Source organism: Chlorocebus sabaeus, chromosome 10 (genome assembly GCF_047675955.1).
Source record: "Chlorocebus sabaeus isolate Y175 chromosome 10, mChlSab1.0.hap1, whole genome shotgun sequence".
Lineage (NCBI taxonomy): Eukaryota > Metazoa > Chordata > Mammalia > Primates > Cercopithecidae > Chlorocebus > Chlorocebus sabaeus.
The window spans coordinates 126146954-126172516 of NC_132913.1; the positions used below are offsets into that span (position 1 = coordinate 126146954).

Consider the following 25563-nt stretch of genomic DNA (forward strand, 5'->3'; position numbering starts at 1 on the left):
TACAGGCATGCACTACCATGCCCGGCTAATTTTTGTATTTTTAGTAGAGATGGGATTTCACCATGTTGGCCAGGCTGATCTCAAACTCCTGACCCAGGTGACCCGCCTTGGCTTCCCAAAGTGCTGGGACTACAGGTGACTAAAATTATGTTTTTTGTCAGTTTTTCCTTATGTTCTGAAGAGTTTACATTTTAAATATTTTAACATTATGTTATTTGGCACAGAAGTATTTATGGCTATCATATTTTGTATTCTAACTTTTATCAATTTTAATCATATATGATATATTTGATCCTTCCTCTGCCATCTGGTTATATTTTTATGAATATATTTATAATTTATGTATAGACTTACAAATTACACCATACAAATTATTTTACAATTTTATTTTTAAAATAACTTGTTTCCTTGTGGTAGAATACATATTTATCAGAGACATTATAAAATATAATTAACAAAAAAGAGAAAATATAATTTTCCTATGGTCTCTTAAACCACCACTAACTTTGTTATTTCTTTGTTGAAGTTTTTCATAACTATGTAATGTATAGTTTTATGTATAAGAATGAAATTTCTTTTTTTTTTTTTTTGGAGACGAAGTCTCGCTCTGTCGCCCCGGCTGGAGTGCAGTGGCCGGATCTCAGCTCACTGCAAGCTCTGCCTCCGGGGTTTACGCCATTCTCCTGCCTCAACCTCCCAAGTAGCTGGGACTACAGATGCCCGCCACCTCGCCTGGCTAGTTTTTTCTATTTTTTTTAGTAGAGACGGGGTTTCACCTTGTTAACCAGTATGGTCTCGATCTCCTGACCTCGTGATCCGCCCGTCTCGGCCTCCCAAAGTTCTGGGATTACAGGCTTGAGCCACCGCGCCCGGCCAGAATGAAATTTCAATATAATATGGTTTTCTAATCTTTGTTTTTCATTGAGTGTGTAAAGACTTACATTCTCCAGCTTGTAAGTTAAACTAATTCCCAGTGAAAACAACTCCCAATAAACATTAAAATTTTGCATCACTTGACCAACAGGACCGAATAGATATCTGCAGAATACTCTACCCATTAATAACAAAATAGACATTCTTCTCACGTGCACATCCAGTACTCTAAGTGCTTGGCCATAAAACCAGTCTCATTACATTTTAAAAAAATTGAAATCATACCAACCATACTCTTGGACCACAGGGGAGTAGACATAGAAATCAATACGAAGAAGATCTCTCAAAACCTCATAATTACATGGAAATTAAATAACTTGCTCCTGAATGACTTTTGGGTAAACAATAAAATTAAGACAGAAATAAAAATATTCTTTGAAATAAGTGAAAACAGAGACACAATATAACCAACATCTCTGGGAGGCAGCAAAATCCGTGTCAAGAGGAAAGTTTATAGTGTTAATCACCTACATCAAAAAGTTATCTCAAATTAAGGGTCTAAAGTCACACCTAGAGGAACTAGAAAAGCAAGAATAAACGAATCCCAAAGCTAGCAGAAGAAAAGAAACACTAAAATTAGAGCAGAACTGAAGTAAATTGAGATCCAAAAATCCACACAAAGAATCAACAAAACCAAAAGTTGTTTTTTTGAAATAAGATTGATAGACTGCTAGCTAGATTAACAAAGAAAAAAAGAGAGAAGCTCCACATAACCATAGTAAGAAATGAGAAAGGTGACATTACAGCTGGACCCACAGAAATAAGAAAGATTCCCAGAGATTATTCTGAACACAGCTATGCACACAAACTAGAAAATCTAGAGGAAATGGATAAATTCCTAGAAATACACAACCTCCCAAGATTGAATCAGGAAGAAATCAAAACTCTGAACAGATCAATATCAAGTTTCAAACTTGAATCAGTAATTTAAAAAACCTACCAAAAAACAAAACAAAACAAAACAAAACAAAACAAAACAACAAAAAAAAACAGGGCAGATGGAGCCGTAGCTGAATTCTACCAGACGTACACGAACAGTGGGTACCAATTCTACTGAAACTATTCCAAAAAATTGAAGAAGAGGGACTCCTCCCTAACTGATACTCTGAAGCTAGTATCACTCTGAAACCAAAACCTGGTGAAGACACATTGAAAAAAGAGAACTAAAGGCCAATATCCCTAATAAACATAGATGCAAAAATCCTGAACAAAATACTAGCAAACTGAATCCAACAGCACATGAAAAAGTTAATTCACCGTGATCAAGTAGGCTTCAGTACCAGGATGCAAAGCTGGTTCAACATACACAACTCAATAAATATGATTTACCACGTAAAAGAATGAAAACCAAAAACCATATGATCATCTCAATAGACATGGGAAAAGCTTTCAATAAAATCCAACATCCTTTTATGATAAAAAACCTTCAACAAACTAGGTCTCAAAGGAATAGACTTCAAAATAATGAGAGCCATCTATGACAAACCCATAGCCAACATCATACTGAATGAGCAAAAGCTGGAAGCATTTCCATTAAGAACTGAAACAAGACAAGGATGCCTACTCTCACCACTCCTATTCAACATAGTTCTGGAAGTCCTAGCCTGAGCAATCAGGCAAGAGAAAGAAATAAAAGTCATCAAATAGGGAAAGAAGCCAAATTATCTCTTTTGGCTGATGATATGATTTTATACCTGGAAAACCCTAAAGATTCCACCAAAGCCTCCTAGAAATGATATGTACTTCAATAAAGTTTCAGCATGCAAAATCAATATACAAAAAATCAGTAGCATTTCTATACACCAGTAATAATCAAGCTGATAGTCAAATCAAAAACATAATCCCATTTATAATAGACACACACACACACACGCACACACCTAGGAATATGTCTTTGCAAGGAGAACTACAAAACACTGCTGAAAGAAATAGTAGATGACAAACAAATGGAAAAATATTCCATGCTTATGGATTGAAAGAATTAATAACATAAAATGGCCATACTGCCCAAAGCAATCTATAGATTCAATGCTATTCTTATCAAACTACCAACGTCGTTTTTCACAGAATTAGAAAAAAACAATCCTAAAATGCATATGGGATCAAAAAACAGCTCAAATTGCCAAGACAATTCTAAGCAAAAAGAGCAAAGTTGGAGGCATCAAATTACCCAACTTTAAGCTATAAACCCAAACAACGTGGTGCTGGCACAAAAACAGACACATAGACCAAAGGAACAGAATAGAGAAGCCAGAAATAAAGATGCATACCTATAGCCATCAGATCTTCTACAAAGTTGACGAAAATAAGCAATGGGGAAAGGACTTCCTATTCAATAAACGGTGCTGGGAGAGCCCGCTAGCCATATGCAGATGAGTGAAACTGGACCCATACCTTTTACTGTATACAAAAAGTAACTCAAGATGGATTATAGATTTAAATGTAAGACTCCAAACTACACAAATCCTAGAAGAAAACCTAGGAAATACCATTCTGGCCTTGGGAAAGAATTTATGACTAGGTACTCAAAAGCAATTGCAACAACACCAAAAATTGACAAGTGGTACCTGATTAAACTAGAGAGCCTCTGCACAGCACAGCAAAAGAAACTATCAACAGAGTAAACAGAAAACCTACAGGATGGGAGAAAATATTCACAAAGTATGCATCTGAAAAATGTCTAGTATCCAGACCTTTTTCTGTAAGTGTATTAGTGTATTCTTGCATTGCTATAAGGAAATACCTAAGCCTGGGTATTTCCTTATAGCAGTGCAAGAATACACTTGTACAGCACCCATGGCAGCATCTGCTTCTGGGGAGGCCTCAGGAAGCTTATAGTCTGTTACTGTACTCTCTTGTCCCTGTTTTCACCATGGGGTGTGCCTGCTCCCCTTTCTCCTTCTGCCACGACCAGATCTCACAATAACTGACCCACTATCATGAGGACGGTACCAACTGAAATGCTGCTAAAGCTTTCATGAGAAATCTGCCCCCATGATCCAGTCACCTCCCAACAGCTTCCACCTCCAACACTGGGGATGACATTTCTATATGAGATTTGGGCAGAGACAACATCCACACTATGTCGATAACGAACTTAAATAATTCAACAAGCAATAATGAAGAACATTAAAAAGTGGGCAAAAGACACGAACACACACTTCTCACACTTGATCTTAGCCAAAAGGCTTAAAAGTGATGAACACACACTTCTCAAGACACACAGGTGACCAACGAACATGAAAAAATGCTCGACATCATTAATTTTCATATAAATGTGAATCGAAATGACAATGAGCTACCATCTCACACCAATCAGAATGGCTCTTATAAAAAAGTAAAAAAAAAAAAAAAAAAAAAAGGTTCGCTGCTGGCGAGCAGCAGAGAAAAGGGAATCCTTATACCTGTTGATGGGAATGTAAATTAGTTCAGCCACTATGGAAAGCAGTCTGGAGATTTGACCCAGCAATCCCATTGCTGGGTATATATCCAAGGAAAAGAAATCATCCTATCAAAAAGACACATGCACTGGTATGTTCATCACAGCACCAGTCACAATGGCAAAGGCATGGAATCAACCTAGGTGCCCATCAATGGTGGATTGGAATAAGAAAATATGGTACATATATACCATGGAATACTACACAGCCTTAAAAATAATGAAATCATGTCCCATGCAGCAACATGGGTGCAGCTGGAGTCCACTATCCTAAGTGAATTAACAGAAACAGAAAACCAAACACCACATGTTCTCACTGATAAGTGTGAGCTAGACGTTGGGTACACATGGAAATAAAGAGGGAGACTCTAACTAGGGGAGGATGGGAAGGAAGCAAGTGTTGAGAAACCATAGTGTTCACTGCCTGGGTGGGGTGGGATCATTTGTACACCAAACCTCATTGGCACATAATGTATCCATGTAACAAACCTGAACATGTACTCCCGAATCTAAAATAAAAGTTGAAATTATAGAAATAATTTCACGTCATTAGGTTTTCATCTAGAACATGATTTTATTTTATTTTTTTGAGATAGAGTCTTGCTCTATCACCCAGGCTAGAGTGCAATGGCACGATCTCTGCTCACTGCAACCTCTGCCTCCCAGGTTCAAGCTATTCTCATGTTTCAGCCTCCTGAGTAGCTGGGATTAGAGGTGCCTGCCACCATGCTTGGCTAATTTTGTATTTTTTAGTAGAGATGGGGTTTTGCCACGTTGGTCAGGTTGGTCTCAAACTCCTTACCTCAGGTGACCCACCCACCTCAGCCTCCCAAAGTGCTGAGATTACAGGCATCAGACACCGCGCCTGGCCTAGAACATGATTTTTAATGCAGTGTACTATTCTACCTTATATGCATATTGTCTTTTTTTGCCCCTCTTTATTTTGGTTTTTATGCTTTTTTGTTGTTTGTTTGTTTTAAGCACACACCCCTCACTGCTTGCCAGCACTTGGGATGTTCTCACTCTCATTTCTTCCTATTGAGGAGAACCCACATGTGATTAAACACTTAGCATGCATTCACTTTTCCCCTTTACCAGTCCTATTTCTGTGACTTTGGGATTCTAGAAACAGACTGTTCTTAAATCACAATTTTGTATATTGAGATTTTTTTTTGTACCTTCTAAGAATAATTGCTTTGGCATTTACATTGATTTTATTTTATTTTTCGAGATGGGGTCTTGCTCTGACACCCAGGCTGGAGTGCAGTGGCATGATCTCAGCTCACTGCAACCTGCACCTCCCTGGCTCAGGTGTTGCTCTTGCCTCAGCCTCCCTAGTAGCTGGGAGCACAGGTATGCACCACCACTCCTGGCTAATTTTTGTATATTTTGTAGAGATGGGGTTTCACCGTGTTTCCCAGGCTGATCTTGAACTCCTGGGCTCAAGCAATCCACCTATCTTGGCCTCCCAAAGTGCTGGAATTACAGGTGTGAGCCACTGCGCCCAGCCTGCATTGATTGTATTATTCCCATTTACAGTTTCTTGGACCGAATGCCTCTGTTTATGGGGTTTCTTACTTATCACCACCTTTGCTGCCATGTTCGCCCCCTCTTGTGCTGCTTTCTCTAACTTGCCTCTGCTGGCTGGAGTTTGCAGATGGAATAGCGGTGCAGGGGTATTGCATCCTCCCGGCCTCTCCATCTGACACTGTCTTTCCACAGCCTTTTCTTGTGGCCAACACCTGGGCTGTGTATGGAATTCTTGGGCACAATATCCCTGAAGAGCTTGTTGGAATGTGCTTCGTGGGCTTCTGGAGTTTTCTCTGGCTTCACCTGAGGCCCATTCATCTTTCTTCCTTCTGTGATCACCTCTGTTACCTCTCTCGTTGCCCCTCCTGGTTCTTCTCTCTCTGGTCACACCTGTCTTCCTCAGTTCTTCAAGTAGTTCCTTCCTCTCCCGTCCCACACTCTCTCCTCTGCCAGGAACCAGACCCCGTGCATCACCTCAGTGTCAGAGCTCACCATCATCTTCAGTTAAGCTGTTCTCAAACTCTCAGCCTCAAGTGATCCACCCACCTCGGCCTCCCAAAGTTCTGGGATTACAGGCATGAGCCACCACGCCTGGAAAATTCCTTCAGAAAACTTTTGATCAGGTTTTCCCTAACATGTAGTTTGCAGCAGGGGATGGGTATTGTGCTGTGTTTTATAAGAATGTAACACAATCCATGCCATAGAAATGCAGGGGCACAGCTTTCTAGAGACCACTGGCAATATTCCCAATGTGGAAGAAGGGTATGTAGAATTATTTCACAAAGTGGTAGTGACAGAGAAAAAATTCCTGTAGCCAAGACCTTTATTGTTATTGGTGTATTTCTAGGTGCTTCTTAGCTTTGTGGAACGACTGGAAGAAATACTCACAGCTCACTCATTCCTGACCCTTCCTCTTGAATGTTGGCTTCTCTACAAGTCTTCACGACAGTGTTCTTGAAATGTTTTTTTCAAATGACTACACAATGACAGCTTGCCCAGGCAAAACGTTGATAGTCAGTAAAATGTTAAAGTGCTTAATTAATGCTTGTAAAATTCAAAAATACATCCACTGATGCCACAATAATTCACTCAGCGTTCTACACAAAAACATTGTCATTATTTATAGCAGGGATTGACAAATCTGGCCAATGGCCTATTTTTATAAATAAAGTTTTATTAGTACACAGCTATACCTACCTGTTTATACTTTCTGGCTGCTTTCATGCCACAAGGGTGGAGTTGAGTAGATGCAGCAGAGACCAGATGTAATGGTTGGTTTTATGCACCAACTTGATTGGGCCAGAGGATGCCCAGATATGTGGTTAAACATTATTTCTGGTGTGTCTGCAAGGATGTTTCTGGAAGAGTTGAACATTTAAATGGTGGACTAAGTCAGATGGCCCTCCCCAGTGTGGGTGGGTGCATCCAATCCACTGAAGGCATGAATAGAATACAATGGTGGAGGAAGGTTGACTTTGCTCTCTGCCTGATCTCTTGAGCTGGAACATGGCTCTTCTCCGGCCCTCACTACTCCTTGTTCTCGGGATCTTAGACCAGGCCTGGAATTGACTCCATCGGTTCTCCCACACTCAGGCCCTCAAACTACATGGGTTTTCCTGGGTCTCCAGCCTGCAGGTGGCAGATCATGGGATGGCTCAGCCTTCAGCCTTCCTAATCATGTGAGTCAATTCCTTAGAATAAATTGTATATGTGTATATATAATATATATGTAGATGTATATATATGTATATGTGTGTATATGTGTGTGTATATATATACACATATGTGTGTGTGTGTGTGTGTGTGTGTATTCAGTTGGTCCTATGTCTCTGGAGAACCCTAACTAATACACCATATGACCTGCAAAGCTAGAATATTTACTATCTGGCCCTTTAGAGAAAAAGTTTCCACTTCTGCTCTATGTCCAGTATAGGCAGCAGTTGTCTTTAGCTCAGAGACACGCAGCTGGAGATGAAAAGTTTGAACACAGTTTATGAGGGTGGCAAGAATGAAAATCCTCTTTATATAACAAAAGAAAATGAAAACCAAAAACAAAGCAAAGAACTCTGGTTTGCTCCCGAGTGTCTATTCTGGTGTTTATTATTGAATGATGTTTTTCCATAAGCACATGATGATGGCTAAAAAAAAAAAAAAAGTTTCTGAGGAGGTGATTTTCCATAAACAGAGTAGAGTGCCTTCTCCAACTGGAGTCATCCTAAGCAACAGAGGACACACCAGAAATGTTTCTTAACCTGTGTTTTGTGACCTAGTTTTCATGTGGATTGAAGAAAGTGTTCATGTAATCTCCAAAGACGAGACCTGGTTGTGGAGTCTGAAGACCTGGGTTCGTGGCCCAGTAACAGAACCACTCCATGACTACAGCTCAGGTGGGTCCCCCACATGACCTTGGTTTCCTCTCTGTACGATGGACCCTCTGAGAAGTATCCTTCTGACGTCCCTTCCACCTCTGAAAGCCTGACCCTGTGAGTTCCAATCTAATGGAAACGGCGGCCTCCTTCTGACTCTACCCCGATAATGTGATGGTGTGAGGTTAAAACAAGGAAGCTCTACATGCAAAATCCCCTGGTTGTAATGTGTGTTGCACATAACTTCTGAGGAAATGGTTATTCAGTTTCACCAGGTGAGTGAGGAGATGTGGCCAGCATTTGGGCGTAACAGCTAAAGCTTTTGTGGAAACAGGCAGGAGGAGGGGGCGCCGACCTTGGAGAGACCAACTGGAAGGTCGGCTTGGACCAGGAACACACAGTGTGCCTGAATCTGTTTTGTATTTAGAAAAAAATTACAGTGAATCCATGATTTTATTCATAACACACTCATTGCAGATGATTTTAATTGTTTAGTTTTTAAATGCCTGCAAATCTCAACACTTCTCCAGCCTCCAGCACGGCTCTGCTCTGAGTGGTGTGTCTGTTTTGGTTCCTAATTTCACAGTCCACAGGTCCTGGGTCTCTGGAATATTGGGAGTCCGGGTCGGGGAACAGCAGCGATGAGGCATCCACACAACAGCGTGATTCTATTCCTTGGAGTAAGAGGATTGCAGTTTGCACAGCACATTGCCGGGGCACCTCAAATTGAGGCCAAATGGCTCTGAGGTCGCATTCGCCTCCTGATAGAGCGGCTGAGAGGTTAAGTAAAATAAAGATTTAAAATGTCCACCCAGCCTGGCTCTCAGTGACAGCTCAGTTAGTGATGGATATCCTTACGGCAGAGGGAAAGCTGTTGGAAGAGATACATCCCATTGTATCTGGGTGTGTGCATTTATTTTGATTAAGGGACTGTGAGAATCAGTGTTTGGATTAGAATTCTGAGAGCCTGAGGATTTCAGTGGCTCATCCAGTGGCCACATGGGTAATTAAGGGCAGAATGGTCTTCAATCTTTTCTTCCTTTTAACTGAAAATCTATTGAAAGAGTAGAGTGTCCTAATCAATGTCCCTTAATGGCACCGACACTCATGGAGAGCCTAATCGCTTTGGCATTGTAACCACAGCCTGGACTCCATGTCCACCTGGAGGCCTTGTGGCAAGTGCAGGCAGGAGGCTTAGGAGGAGTGGCAGAGCACGGGGGTCTCACACACTCAAACCCTTAAACCTGTGTTTTGAATCATGCAGAACTTGGCCAGGTGCAGTGACTCATGCCTGCAATCCCAGCACTTTGGGAGGCCGAGGTGGGAGGATCACCTGAAGTAAGGCTTTCAAGACCAGCCTGTCCAATGTGGAGAAACCCCGTCTCAACTAAAAAGACAAAAATTAGCTGGGTATGGTGGCAGGTGCCTGTAATCCCAGCTACTCAGGAGGCTGAGGCAGGAGAATCGCTTGAACCTGGGAGGCGAAGGTTGCAGTCAGCTGAGATCGTGCCATTGCACTCCAGCCTGGGCGACAAGAGGGCAACTCTGCCTCAAAAAAATAAAAAATAAAAAATAAAAAAAATCATGCAGCACTTGGCAACGAGGGTGACTTTGGGAAGCCTGGGCCGTTCACTAAGGCCATGCCAATCACCTTTGTTAGTTGCTGATGACAAGGTAAGGGCATTAGACTTACTAACTCTAAGTAAATGTAAGGCAGAAGCTCACGTGAGAGCAGCAGGAAGTGGGGATGTTCAAGGCTGACTGTGGCTGTTCCCTCCTGGGAAACTGCAGGTCTTGCTTCAGGCCAGATCTTGTTCCAGGTGAGGTCTTGTCATCTTCTAGCAGATCTGGGAAGACCATGCCCAGTGATTCCGAGAGACTGCATCGTCCTGTACCCTCTGGGACTGGCATGAGTCCAATGCAGAATTTCCTAAACTCGGTTCTGTTGAACGGTCTTCTGGGATCCATCAACAGATGGCTTCCCCGCTGTCACTACTACTCACATGCAAAGGATCCTTGCGGTCAAACAAATCTGGAAACCGTATATTCCATTTGCCTCCCTCAGCTTGACTGTGCTCGTTAGCATGCTGAAGGCTTACAGCAATCCTGCAGTGAAGTGTTTACCTTTGGGTTACGGGAGCCTTCTCGACCTTTTCAGAGCCAACATACTGTTTTCCATAGCACCACAGCGAGCATCAACTCTTCTGCAGACTCCAGAGTGGGAAGCACTGTTGGAACGCAATCCATGTTCCACTCCCGTGTCCTAAAAATGTTGTTTCTCCCATGAAATCTAGTCTCTTTTTCTGTTTAGGGTGTATTAGTTTCAACTGGGTGAAAGCCTGGACTTTCTTGGCATTTGATAATTTTTAATTTGTTCAATATTTTACTTTAAACAGCATATTACTTTTTATGCTCCTATTCACTTATTGGGAAAATACAATTGTCCTTGTTATTTCATGGGGAACACATAGTTCATTGCTGAATGAAATAAACTCATCTTTGTTAATCTATCAGACACTACCACCACCATGACAATAGTTGTTGTTGTTGTTGTTGTTGTTGTTGTTGTTGTTTTGAGACAGAGTCTCACTCCGTCACCCAGGCTGGAGTGCAGTGGCCTGATCTAGGCTCACTGCAACCTCCACCTCCCGGGTTCAAACAATCCTTCCGCCTCAGCCTCCCAAGTAGCTGGGACTGCAGGTGTGCACTACCATGGTGGGCTATTTTTTTATTTTTAGTAGAGATGGGGTTTTGCTATGTTGGCCAGGTTGGTCTTGAACTCCTGGCCTCAAGTGATCCGTCCACCCCCTCGGCCTCCCAAAGTGCAGGGATTACAGGTGTGAGTCACTGCACTGGGCCTGATAATAGTTTTTAGTCGGCTGGAAATCTGTGTTTAGGGGCATGCTTGCAAGGGGGGCTTGCACCATTGCAGGCACAGGGAGGGAGGGCCGGCTGGGCAGGCATTTGGAGCCCCCTAAGAGTGAACAGCACACACCCGGTGTGGAGCTGACTCCGGCCTGGCCTTCCCTGCTGAGCCCCGAGGCACCTGTCCGTGGTGAAGTCTAAGAATGCCTAATAGTGGCAGAAGGGGTGGCTGAGGGTTAATAAAAGAGGCCCAGGACTACACAGTGCAGAGGAAGATGGCGATTTGGGATGGGGGAGGGGCGCTTGGTCACTGCTTCCTCCCCCCAGGTGCCCACTGCCATCTCTGCTTCCCCAGGCTCTTTGCAGAGCCGGGCATACAATTGATTAAACTAATGTGCGGATCATCAGTGCAGTGCTGTGGGTAGAAATACAACTTTGTAAGCCAGACAGACCTGGGTTTGAACAGACAGTTCCCCACAGTGAGACCCTGGCTGAGGTCACGGGACCATCTGTAGCTCTGTTTGGGCATTTATAGCAAATGGTAACTTCTGCCTTGCAGGTTATTGTGAGGAGGAAATGGATGTTACAAGCCTGGGCATCGTGATGACGGGGCACGCTGCAAGACTGACTATGTGGCATCTCTTCAGGCTGGGGCCTTGGGGAGGATGTTTCCCTAGAACATCCTTGCCTCCTGCCAGGCCTTCTCCTGGGCAGGGACAACAACCAGACTTTGAAATTCCTACCCTTGGTCAGTGCCTCTGGCTGCTCAGTTTATTGATCAAACATGGGATTGTTGGGCCCAGAGGAGACAGTTGTTCAGCCCAGCACAGGCCATTATCTCTTCTTTCAGTTGGAAAAGTGCTCCTGGATTTAATTAGGGCTGACATTGAATATTACTCAGAGACAGGCATGAGGGAGGTTAAGCACAACTGATGGCACATCAACTACTTCACCAACGGCAGAAAGGCCTTGGAATCCGGGCACTGGCGCCCCTCCCCGGCTCCACTGCTGATGGGCAGGAGACCAGGCTGAGGCCGCCTGTCTCCTTAGGACCATCCAGGACCTGAGCACATGTCACCAACCTTTTGATTTTATTTTTAGCTGATTTCTACTTGCTTTTACGTCGCCCCAGTTCTGTGTGTATTTAGAAGTGTCTGAAGGAATGACATGGTTGCTATTTCCGGAGGGCTGGTTTGGCTTTGAGCGTGATTTTCTTCACCAACACAGTGGCCAGGCACAGTAGTGGCTCCCCCATTTGACAGAGAAGACTGTGGCTCAGGTACACGTGCCAGGAAGTGGCAGAACCAGGGCTCGACCCAACTTGGAGATCATTCCATGCCTGGAATATTGACCACTGCCTGCAGCAGAGGTTCTCGGCCTGCACTGTGCAAGAGAGCGACCTTCCTGGACTCTGCCAACACGGGGAGCTCCATGCTCTTCCAGTGACCAGCGGTGGTGCTGGCAGTGCCGAGGGTGAGGGGGTCCTTAGGGGCCAGGGCCAGGACCTGTCCACCCAGACGCCAGGGAGAAGGCAATGAGGCTGAGCTGGCTCTCAAGGGCGCTGGCCCTGGGGAGGGGAAACCCACGCCAGCCTCGGGGATGGTGAGTACCATCAAAATGCCCCATGCACCTGGAAAGCATGTGCAGGGACCTGGCCATGCCCAAAGGGGGTCCCTCTCCGGGACCACTTCATGTGGCCACGGGACCCCTTCTTCAGGTGGGATCTCAGGTAGACGTCTCTCCTTTCCCACTTGAAGTACAGAGTGTGGGGCTGGAGCCCCCTCCATCGGCTTAGCCAGATCCCGACACTCTCCCAACCAGGGATGCGTGTGCGGTGTGTTTGTGATGTGTGTGAGTGTGATGTGTGTGGTATATGTAGTATGTGTGCTATGGGTGTGTGTGTGATGTGTGTGTAGTATGTGATATGTGTGGTGTATGCAGTATGTGTGCTATGGGTGTGTGATGTGTGTGTAGTGTGTGCAGTATGTGTGCTATGGGTGTGTGATGTGTGTGTAGTGTGTGATGTGTGTGGTGTATGCAGTGTGTATGGGATGTGTGGTGTGTATGTGTGATGGGTTGTGTGTTGTGTATGTGTTGTGTGTGGGGGTGGGTGTGGAGGGGTGTGCATACATGAAGGGGGTGTGTGTGGGGGAATCCTCCAGATACTACACAGAAGCCCTCAGGCCCCAACAAGCAGCCATATTTGCTGTGCTGAGAGGCCACGGAAGCTTCGGGATCCAAGGGTGTGAGAGATTATTCTATTCAATATTAACTTTTTTCCTAGAGTTTTCCAAAGTAGAATCTTACTCTTTTATAAACGAAAAGGCCCCTCTGTTACTCATATTCTTTTTTGTTGTTCTCCTCCTCTTACTAGATGAAGCTCGGAGAGTGCTCACCGGGGCAGCGGCCGGATGCCCAGCACGTCACCTTCCTTGTCAGTCAGTTCGCCCTTCCTAGACACTGGTCACGGCAGATCCTTACCGGTGCGCATTACATTCAGTTTTGTATACATTTTACACATACGTCACTCAATGTATATTTTAGATATTGGTAAAGCTTAATTTCTTGTTTGTAAAAACCTAATATTTTTCCCATACCCTGGAGAGTTACCTTGTGCCTGCAGGGTGTCGCTTCTTATTTGGGGGCCACTGGCTCAGGAACTCAACTTGTCCCGTGTTGTTGCTTCTAATTACATCACCTTAGATTCATGTGCACTGAATTTTCACCTCCTAGCCAGCAGTAAATATAGTTAAGTAAAATGCAAATAACATATCTCAGGCCAGACTACTCATGAAAAAAACCTACAGTAAAAAACACCCTGGCTGAATCCTTTGAGTCTAACGGCTTCAGAATCGAGCTCTCCAGCTCTGGGGAATTAGCTGTCACAGAGACACCTGCAGCTCCTGGGAAGGTCACATCACCACCTCCTCCTGCCCTCTGTGCACTCTCCTCCTCAGTGGCTGAGACCCTCTGCTAAGAGGGACCCTAAACTCTTTCTCCTTCCTCATTCCCTCTGTCTGGTTAACCATTGAGTCCTGATTAATTTACTGCCTCGATATTCTTCAGGTGACCCCATCATTACCAGCATGACATTAGTTTCAGATGCCAGTAGGTCTAGCCTGGGTACCCAATGCCCCAGAATCCTCCATTTGTGGACAGAACCGGCTGGTTTACAGAGTTTTCTCCAAGAGCTGACATGACTTTCCAGCTGTGCTGGGGTCCCCTCTGACAGCAGAGAGTGACTGTGACCATTCACAATGCAGGGAGGCCCCACAAACTCCACTGTTTCGGACAGATGACCCTGCAGCCATCAGATTTGCATCATAGAGCTCAGTGCCAGGAAGGGACTCTTGGAGACTAGTGGATGTGACCAGAGGGAGGAGGGGCCAAGGTTGCCCCTCCAATGAGAGTGATGTCTCCCAGTTCGTCCCATTCCCCCTCCATCGTGGCAGCACTACGAGTGCTGGAAGGAGGGCACATAGTGGTTTCATCCCACAGACATGGACGGGGCATCTTTAACGTCCTTCCCCAGAGTAAAGAGTCAGGTGGTTTTTGTGTTGACTGGTCCCGTTTGGAGGGAAGAGCTCCTTTGGGCCTGAGACAGCACACACTGGGAGGCCGGGCGGGCACAGGCGTGGGGGCACCTTGCAGTGAGCAAACAGAGAGGTGAAGCCATTTGTCTGGGCCCACGTGGGATAAAGGCCCTGCCGAGGCTACCATCTTGGGTAACCACGCCAACCCGCCCTCCCTCTTCTGAGGGCAACGCAAAGGCAACCCAGCCTCTTGTGGGCTCCGTTCTCTCTTGGGCCTGCGTTCACGTCCAGCTGGACAGAGGGTCAAATGCAGGCACCTGGCATTTTGGGGAATCCCCAGTGTTTGGATGCAGCTCAGCACTTTCACGTGAGTTTGGAGAACAGGGTCTTTTTGTAAACTTTTACTTCAGGTTCAGGGGTACACGTGAAGGTTTGTTACATAAGTAAGCTCGTGTCATGGGGGTTTGTTACATAAGTGAGCTCGTGTCATGGGGGTTTGTTGTACAGATGATTTCATCACCCAGGTATGAAGCCCAGTACCCAACAGTTCTCTTTTCTGCTCCTCTCCCTCCTCCCACCCTCCACTCTCAAGTAGACCCCAGTGCTGGGAGAATGCTGTGTTTACAAACTTGATGTGTGCCTGGCAGACATGAGTGCTTTCTTTCTCTCTCCGCTTTCCCCAGCCGAAATGCTGACCTGGAAAACATCAACCTTGCTCTCACATAAAGCATCTTTTCCAGGACTGACATACAAAGCTCTGATGTAGAAATTGAAATTTCACACTCTGGAGGGCCCAAACGGCTTCAGAGGTCAGTGGGCGGCTGGACCCACTGGTGAGTCATGGGGAGAGATGCCACCCCGAATTAACATCAGCAGACACTTGTGCGTCAGAGGTTCTGTGCACTAAAAACGTTTGGTTGACATCTGTGTCCCCCGCAACCACCCACCCCAGCACACACTCAACTCTTTTAGGCCGAGGGGCACGTCCCACTCATCTGGTGAATACATCAGCGGAATGCAATCTGCTCGCACAAACAGATGTCCCAGGAGGGTGGGGGTGAGGGGGCACAGTGAACACTGGTTAGAAGTTGCCGGAAGGCTTTTTATGAGGTTCTTGTTTTGTGGGGTGGGGAGTAGAATGGCCAGAGAATTTACTTTAATCGAAACACACCTAATTTGGGTGCTTGAGCTAGGTATCTAAAAATGTTTTTCAAGTCCTCATCCACAAGGAGGGTTTCTGTTTCCCATCTGCTCATTTTCTCTGTCTTCCTGAAAAGACCAGGAAGAACTGGAGCAGGATCAACATGTGACCCTGGCCAGCCTGACAGGCGAGGCCAGGCCCACGGCTCACGGGACCCTCTGAGGGATCTCAACTCCACGCACGCGCATGGAGCTACTGCAGCCACTGTAGACGGAGAACACTGCCATGCGGCATGGCGGCTGCTTGCTTATTCCTGCCTGTTGGTTCCTGTTTTGTTTCAGGCCTGCAGGTGTAACGGCTACACTGTGTGAGTGATACAGCATTGGCATGTGGTGACAGTGGCCAGGCTGCAGCAGGGACATCTGCTCCCCAGTGGAGGCAGCCAGTGCTTTCCCGGACGCTTGCTTTATTGCTCACATTCTTTCTGTGTTAGCAACTTTCCCCTCCTTTCTACGAATCTCAGATGTCTCAAAGGAATGTTTAAATTATTATCAGATCCCAGGAGAGATTGCTATTTCCTATGCAACTTTCCCCTGCCTCGCATGACTCCCATGTAACGCATCTCCCTCCAGGAGCGCCCAGCTGAGCCTCCCGTGACTGTTATTATCCATGCAGATGTGCAGCAGAACAAGTGACACAAATCTTAGCCCTCCATAATATCTCTATCAGTTTAGAGCTTTCAGAAAGCAAAGTATTGGGACCTGGAATGAGCGATGTGCTGTAGCTGAGAAGGGACAAATGGTGCCGGCTTGGAAATGATGGAGAATGCCGACTCGTCTCCTCTGGCAGAAGGCAAAGTGACATTGAATTAGAGATACGGCAGTAGTGCTTCTTTAGAGGGGTGCAATAGAAGGGGGTGCTTAGATTTCAATCCCAACTTTGACTCCAACAAGATCTGTGAGCTGTAACAGGTGCTTTCACTCCCCTTAGCTTCAGTCCTCCTGTCTATATGGAGGGGGCGGACTCCATCACTTCCCAGGCCCCTCCAACTTTCCAGGTATAACTCTGTGGTCTTTGAGAGCTTGCATTCCAGAACCCTTCAACAAGGAAACACCCAGAAGACCAATGAAACCACCAAGAATACCTCATCCAGGAAGAACGGTGTGGTGGGTGTGCCCTAGGGTGCCCCTGGTTCCTGCCTCCTTGTGTGATCTCCTCCGCTGAGGGTGAAGGTGACCTGCAGTTTGCTTCTGACCCACAGATATGGCACAGGGTTGGCAGGTGCCTTCCTCTTGTTTCATTCGATGAGACTCTGTCATAGCTGACTTCTGGGAGATGTTCACCTGCTGACCTGGAAGAAGGAAGCCACCACATTGTGGGATGTCTATGGAGAGGGCCATGTGGCATGAGCCGTGCCCATCCTCCGGGAGATGTGCCTGCACTCCTAGACCAAAGGAACTGTGAGACAAGTGTGTGTTGTTTAACGCCATTGAGGTTGTGGTGATTTGTTACTCAGCAAAAAATCCCACTGATCCAATGGACACTTGGTCATGCCCACAGTGGCCCTAGTCCAGTGGCAGCCTGGGCAGAGAGCCAGTCTCTCAGGTGCACTTCAGGAAGGCTCATGCTGTTCAGATTGAAAAGGATATCACCGGCCAGGCGCAGTGGCTCATGCCTGTAATCCCAGCACTTTGGGAGGCCGAGGTGGGTGGATCACAAGGTCAGGAGATCAAGAGCATCCTGGCTAACACAGTGAAACCCCGTCTCTACTAAAAATACAAAAAATTAGCCAGGCGTGGTGGCAGGTGCCTGTAGTCCCAGCTACTTGGGAGGCTGAGGCAAGAGAATGGCGTGAACCCAGGAGGCGGAGCTTGCAGTGAGCCGAGATAGTGCCACTGCACTCCAGCCTGGGTGACAGAGTGAGACTCTGTCTCAGAAAAAAAAAAAAAAAAAAAAAGAAAAAAGAAAAAAAGAAAGGACATCACCTAAGCTCCTGCCATGTTGAAGGCAAGGTGTGGAGATGGGAGCAAAAGAATGACAGTCCCCACAGGGCACGTAAGCCAGAGGACTGGTTATTGTATTGGCCGGAAGTGGGGACCATGATGGGTTGCTCCTGGGGCAGCGAGGGCAGCCTGCTCCTCGGGCAAGCCCTGAAGCAGAGGGGGCTGGGGGTGGCTCAGATCATCCACACATTGGCAACAATAGCCCGGGGGTCAGGCAAGGGAACAAGGTTGAAACTGGGAGGAGGGACTGCAGGAACGTTCTGGGAAACCAGGAGTAAGGGACTAAGGCAGGAAAATGGAGTTGCCTGGAATTGAGGTGGACATTTGGAGGGCAAGCGCTGAGCCTGGGGCACAGAATGGCCTCTGCACCCAGCTGCCAGACCCAGCGAGACCCAGGATCTCACGTCAAGAGTGGAAGAGGTGTCTTGAGGTGGGTGACCCAAGTCCCGCCAGCAAAAGTCAAAGTCCAGTGGTGTCCAGTGGGGCAAGAGGAAAATCAAGATGACGGTCAGAGGGTGCTCCACACACTCCGTCAAGTGAGAATGGATTGGAAAGACATTGACCGCCTGCTCATGGATCGTTCTGCCTCCGGCCGTGCCCACGTGCGCAGGCAGCTGAGAAGCCAGGGCGGCTCCCCTAACAGGTCTACACGGGACACAGTAGTCTCATGGGGCAGTTTGTTTCCCAGATGAGCTTTGGGTGAGGAGCAGTGGACAAAATGCTGCCTGATGGCCATGGTGCTTTAATTTTTATGTCTAAATTACTCAAATCTACAGACACATCTGTGTGAGAGGTGTCTTGGCTCTAGAATTCTACCTGCACTTGCAGTGCTTTACTGAGTGTGTCTGTGGTCGTGATTCACAAAATCGCGTTGTCTGTCTGCGGGTTTGTCCCTGGCGTGAGGCCTCATCGCTGCAGGTGGTTAAGCCTGGTCTACCTCTGCTTGACCTGCATTCTAAGAAAAACAGAGCCTGCAAGGCTGGAATTTGCTTTTCTCCAATTAAGCTTCCAAATACATTTAAGTCATTCAATATAAAAAAAAATGAAAAGAAACCCCAGAGGATCTTTTTGTGGTCCAAGTTGCAATTCTCCAGGCCTTTCACCTACAGCGTCCTGTGTGAGTCCTTTGCTAGCCTGGTGGGCCGGTCTTATCCTGGGAGACTAGAGCCCGAGGCTCAGACCAGTAAATTGCCCAGGGTCTCAGAGGCAGGCAGTGGCGGCCCAAGACGGCCTCTGCAGCCCAGTGTGTTTTGGTTCATTTTGGGGCCCACGTACTGCTTTATGGTAAAGCCGTGTGGCATGGATGAAAATACACGTCCCGCTTGGCATTCTGCGTGAGATGGGCGCAGAAGCAGCGCACTTGACTTTCGAAGACTTTGGGAATCTGTCCCCTGAGCCCTTTCTTTTGTCCTGAAAACGGTCGCTTGGACACGTGACAGTCATGTGTGGATGTGAGTAACTGTGATTTAGGCAGCGGTTGATTAATAGGCTTGATGGTCTGTAGCTGGTGCTGCCTGCCTCGGTGGCCATTGAACGTCTTCTGTCTTTGGAGAGCTGACGCCCCGCGAAGGAAGGGTGGCCGTGAAATATCAGGAGACAGCACTGGGCGCTGTGTGTTGGGGATCCCAAAGACGGTGTGGTTTCTCTGGGGAAGCCGCAGGCACCACGATGCAAGGTGTCACAACCTGTGAGCAAAGGACTTTCCAGCTCAGCCAGGAGACATTTGACACGCGGGATCCAGGACGTGGCCCTCCCCTGGGTGCAGGACTCGCTTCTGCCCAAGGGCAGGGCTGTCTGGCAGGTCCCAGGGAAGGGGTGGGCAGCATCCTCTGCGTGTTGCCTTCACTGTGGGTTGGAGCCTACATATCTGAAGGCCGGAAGAATGCCCGTTGTGAGAGACCGTGGCTGCAGATGCCTCACAGCCTGCAGTCAAGTGCTGTCGCTGGGTCCGGGAGCCTTCAGCCAGAGCAGTGTTTGCCAAGGGTCGTGGCGGCTGTGTTCCGTGGTGAGTCCCTGCACAGATGCAGCGTTGCTGGTGCCGCACAGCGAAGGAAGGTGTTCACCCACTCTGCACCTCAGTCCATGCCTCACCTGAGGCGACTCAAGGGCGCTGGTGGTTCCAGAATGACTATGCCGCGACACTCTGCGGGTGAGGAAGAGGGGCCCAGAGATGAAACAAACTGCATCGCCAGGTGGCTTAAGCAAGAAAAGCAACATTTCCGTCCCCACTGGAAGGACAGCCTTCCCATTCTTTTGAGAAGCTCTGAGCATATTAGGCACAGTTCAGAGCTGCCTTCGGATTACCTGCTTTTCCTCGCCTGAGGCCTCTGGCAAATCTTCCCTTTGAGGCTCAAATTTGCTCTACTTGATCTCACTCAGAGGTGAATTTTCTTCAGTTTTCTGTTTGTCTGAATGAGATGTGCTCAGCTTCGAGGTGCAATTGAGAATAAGAACAAAGCATCTCTTTGTCTTCAGAGCACTTTCCCTGGCAGCTCTTGACAGCTCAGGTTCTGAATATTAACTTTTCCCAATGCTTCAGTTGTTATTAAAATAGAATTCTTGGTCCATCTCCACCTTGAATCTAATGTTTGTGGAAAGATTCATGTTAGCCCACATGTACAACTCGATTTATAGGCAAGAGACCTTGAAACTCTTTGAATTCAAATGTTGGAAGCCTTCAATGAAATGGAAGAAAAAAGTGAGGACATTCTTTTTTTTTGTTTTTGTTTTCTTGTTTTTTTTTTGTTTTTTTTTGAGACAGAGTTTAGCTCTTGTTGCACAGGCTGGAGTGAAATGGCACGACCTTGGCTCACTGCCACCTCCGCGTCCCAGGTTCAAGCGATTCTCCTGCCTCAGCCTCCTGAGTAGCTGGGATTACAGGCACCCACCACCACACCTGGCTAATTTTTTGTATTTTTAGTAGAGATGGGGTTTCGCCATGTTGGCCAGGCTGGTCTCGAACTCCTGACCTCAGGTAATCCACCCGCCTTGGTCTTCCAAAATGTTGGGATTACAGGCGTGAGCCTCTGTGCCAGGCCAAAAGTCAGTACATTCTGTTTTCAGGAGAAAGAAGAAAAGCATGAGGAATCAAATTTATCTTGAGGATTCATTAAAAGAAAGAAAACTCTGACACATTTAGTCCAATGTCTACATCTCTATAGCTACCTGTTTGGTGCTGTGAGAATGTTTCTTTCCCTAGTTCTCTGGGACCACTTAAGATATGTGATTATAAAATAAATCCTTTCCTTTACAAATCAAGGCAGAGAAGTGAATTAAAATATTTTAAATGAGAAAGTTGAAAAAAAAAGTTTTCTGGGTAGCTCCACTTTTCCAGAAAATTCTATCAATCTGTGACCTGCACGTCCCCAGGCACTGTGATTTCTGGCACATTTGTCCATCTGTGGTTGGCTTGCAGTCGTGAGCCTAAGGATGTGGAATAAGATTTTCATTGTCTTCCTGGGCGTCCGGGGTCACTCTAGTGATGCATGGGATGCTCTTGGCTTCCTTACTGGACTGGTCAGTTTCGGTGCTTAGAACTGGATGGGTCTGTCCTTAGAGCCCTGCCTGGAATGGGGTGCAGGGGAAAGGCACTACTGAATCCCAGGAGCCTGCCCCTCGGATCACCTTCCAGATGCAACATCCCGACAAAACGCCACGAAGGTAGTTGTTTCCTAAAAGCCAGGAAGCATAACTTGCTCTTTGTGGTCATCCCGCTTCTGGTAGGTCACGTCGTGCTAAGTACTGAGTAAAAAAGTAGACAGTTTTTTTTTCAACACATATGCCCCTTAAAGAAATTCTCAGCAAACAAGAACACATGGAACATCTTAGAAAATTAATTAATTCTCCTCAAATCCTCCTCCTCCGATGCATATGTAACACTGAGCACCAGTTGCTAAAAATCAGACGAATGCACATGTTGAAGATATAAACCAGTAGGAGACAACTTTGGGGAAAAATTTTAAAACAAAACATATTCTGATGTGTTTGAATTATGCATTGTGAAGATATTCAGACTTTCCATGACTGAGGCAGCCATGATTGCTGTTTGTTTTTAAGGGCAACACACATGTTTCAAAGATTGTGTTTTGTTTTGTTTGTTTTTCCTACAGAGCTAGGATTTGCAAGACAAATATGGCTTATACTTTAGAGGAATTGGGGATTTGAAGATGGAGAAATAAAATGCCAAAGTCACAAACAATTTATGAATGTCATTTCTCTCTGATTTCATGATAATTCTCATTACAATAAAAATAATCCATGAGATGATTCCATTTGTGGTGAGCGGAAAGTGCCAAGCAACTCTCCCTCTCGAGGAAGGTTGAGGTACAAGGACAAGCTTCTGTACTTGGATTTATAGAGAAGTTCTAGTTTTAAATTCTGGGTCTGCTGTTAACCAACTGTAAATGTTGGGAAGTCATTTTCTTCATCTGTAAAATGCTTAAAAGGAATATTTGTCTTACAGGCTTTTTGCACTTTGAAATCCAACTATGCAACTCATTATTTCTTTCAACTGTGGCCACATTCAGGATCCCACGGTGTACTAAAATCTCTTTGAGTCAGAAAGCAAAGAAGAAGGAAGAAGCATTGGCGTTTTCCCTGTCCCCAGCATGGCTACAGGATGCAGAGTGATTGAAAATGGACATTTATTAAGATGATTAATGTGTGCCCTCGGTTCTACCAGATTATCTGTATAAATTGTCTTTCCCTATTCAGTCTTTGTAATTTGTGTCTTCTCTATTTCTCAGTAGGTATTTTTGCATTTGAGGAGGTTTATTTTATTTTTTTATAAAGTTTGCCTTTATACTAAGACATTCATACAATACCATTTGTATTAGACGAAGGCCTAGTCATGAGAAAAATCACATCCGTTAACTGACCAGGGAGCATTTACTCTAATTATTAACTCGGAAAAGAGACGAGCTCCTAATGGATAAAGAATGCACGGAACAGCAGTGCAGGGAGCAAGTACTGCCTCCAGGGTTGAGGCAGGGCCCTGGGGAAGGAACACACTGAGGAAAAGCACCCCACCCCAGGTACCCCTGGGAAAGGATGTGGCCCAGGACCACTGCATATTCTGTTCTTAGAGGCCAAATCAACTTGCATGTAAAAATACATTGGTGGGGCCAGGTGCAGTGGCTCACACCTGTGATCTCAGCAGTTTGGAAGGCCAATGTGGGTGGATCACCTGAGGTCAGGAGTTCGAGACCAGCCTGGCCAACATGGCGAAACCCCTTCTCTACTAAAAATACAAAATTAGTCAGGCATGGTGGCAGGCGCCTGTAACTCCAGCTACTCTGGAGGCTCAGGCAGGAGAATCGCCTGAACCTGGGAGGCAGAGGTTGTGGTGAACCGGGATCACACCATAGCACTTTAGTCTGGGTGGCAGACTCATACACTGTCTCAAAAAAAAAAAAAAAAAACAAATAAAATAAATAAAAAAATAAATAAATACAGGTAGGAGAGAAAAAGAAAATGGTTAGGACATCTAAATAAAAACACACAGAGAAGAAAAAATGTGCAAAACTACTTGTTTCTGTATTGGTTATGAGGCCATAGTTGACATATTTGGCTTTGTTTGTCAATGACTTGTTCTGCATTTCCCCAGCTTTAGCTAGAAACTCCACTCGTGCGGTCCTTTGCCTAGTGTAGTGACCCTGACATTCATTCATAAAGTGTCTGGATCTTTGATCCTGCTGCCTCTTCTTTGGTTGCTGTAATTTTATATCACCCTTTGCTACAGGGGGTGGAAGTGCTAAGAGACATCCTAGAGAGCATCCTGGGCTCCAGACATGGTCCCTCTACTCGCTGGAGAGAGAGTTTTTCACCAAGGTGTGATGGGGCTGCTGCCCCATGGTGGGCACGCAGATGTCATTAAGTTAGGAGTTTTCCGGTGAGACCATCCTGTGCAGGGAGGACTGGACACCAAGGCCTGGATCTGGGTTTAGGAGGAGAGACAGCCACTCTATGAAAGCTCCCAGCATGGGCACGCAGATATCATTAAGTTAGGAGTTTTCCAGTGAGACCATCCTGTGCAGGGAGGACTGGACACCAAGGCCTGGATCTGGGTTTAGGAGGAGAGGCAGCCACTCTGTGAAAGCCCCCAGCAGAGCCGCTTTTTCCAAGGCTGCTTCACCAAAGCCACGCCGCTACTGGGGGGCCTCATTTCCACTGCTCCTGCTTCCGGGGTCTGTCTCGCTGAGAAGCCTCCCAGATGCACAGTGTCTGGCAAGGTGGTGTCGGGGATCCCTGCTTGTGGGGAGCGCCACCCCACTGAGGGCCGGAGTCAGGAAGTGCTGATGGCCTGTCTTGTTCCAGGTTGCTTCTCAGAATCGGAACTTTCATTCCATGTACAGTTGTAGATACCTGTGGATGCCCGAAACCTCAGAGCGTACCAAACCCTACCTGTACTGTGCTTTTTCCTATATGCATATATACCTACGATAAGCTTAATTTATCAATTAGATAATTTTATTATTATCTAATAATAAAATAGAATAATTATAACAATTGCCAGCACCATCACTGTTGTGCTTTAGGGCTATTATTAAGTAAAATAAGGGCGGCTTGAAAATCTGATCACTGAGACACCTGCTAAGTGGGATCCAGAGTGTGGATGAGCTGGGCGAAGGGACAATTCCTGTCTGGGGGATGGAGTGGGCGGTGTGAGATTTCATGACACTGCTCAGAATGGAATACCATTGAAAACACATGAACTGTCCATCTCTGGCATCTTCCATTTACTATTTTCAGGCCTTGGTTTACTGTGGGTAACAGAAACCTCAGAAAGTGAAACTGTGGATGAGGGCTGCTGCTGTGGAAGGCAAGGTTACACTGGGGTTTGGGGGGACTCTTAGAAGCCAGTGATGATGTGGACTTGCTCATTGATTTTTTTTTTTTTTTTTTTTTTTGGTAAACTGAAAGCTACAAAGAGCCACAAATGAAGTCGACTGAGACAAATACGCGACAGTCCATCTCAGGAAGCTTGGCACGTTGGGCCTCTGAGTGCCCCTGGAGGGAGACTCCCTTCTCTGTGGGGTTTGCTCTGAGTGGTTAATAATCCAGGTAGAAAATCCGCTGGTAGAGGTAGCGCGGGGTGGGAAGAGACCTAGGCAGGAGACTTTGGTCCAGGTCCTAGAGCAGGCTCCAGTGTGACTCCAGGAGACAGATATCCAGGGACCATCCCAGACTGTGCTTCCTGAAGTCTACTTAGCAGCCTCCTCACTCACTGGATAAGGAGAATGGTGGCTTCCTCCTCACTGAGCTCTCACCGGTGCCTTAGGCTCCACTGTTGGAGATCTAGTTGTTTTAGTCACTCTGTTGTCTCATGCTGGAGAGGAGCGACCCTTCACGTGGGGGTTAGTCACTTGTCTGTGGTGAGTCGGATGCTATCAGCTGCCCTTGGTGACAGGAGGCTATGGATGGATATTAATGGCTGGGAGGAGGGTAAGGAGGGCACCAGCAAGCTGAAGAGAGGGACTTGGAGAGGTGGCAGTAAGTCCTAGAAGGAGAGATGAGCCTGGGAATGTCTGACTCCATTGGCTGACAGGGCTGACCTGCTCCGCACCTGCCGCGTGAAAGGTACCTGGGTCTGTCAGGTCCCGCAGGGCCCAAGCGCACTCACGTGGACTTCCTGTTACTAGGGCTGCAAAGAGCTGCTGCTTCCAACTGGAAGGGGCTCTGACCACATTCACAGCCCTGGACCAGTCTTTCTGTTTGGCTTGTAGCAAACTTGCAAATTCCTGTGATGGTAAAC

The 25563-nt window shown here is 46.3% G+C and overlaps 1 long non-coding RNA gene across 1 annotated transcript; it reads left to right on the top strand.

The window, feature by feature from the left end:
* Nucleotides 1–465: 465 nt before the first annotated feature.
* LOC119625262 (uncharacterized) lies at nt 466–23224 on the top strand. The gene is made up of 5 exons (XR_005241387.2): nt 466–7581; nt 8173–8289; nt 11693–12735; nt 13508–13616; nt 22273–23224. It is a non-coding gene; the product is annotated as an uncharacterized lncRNA (long non-coding RNA).
* The last annotated feature ends 2339 nt before the right edge of the window (nt 23225–25563 follow it).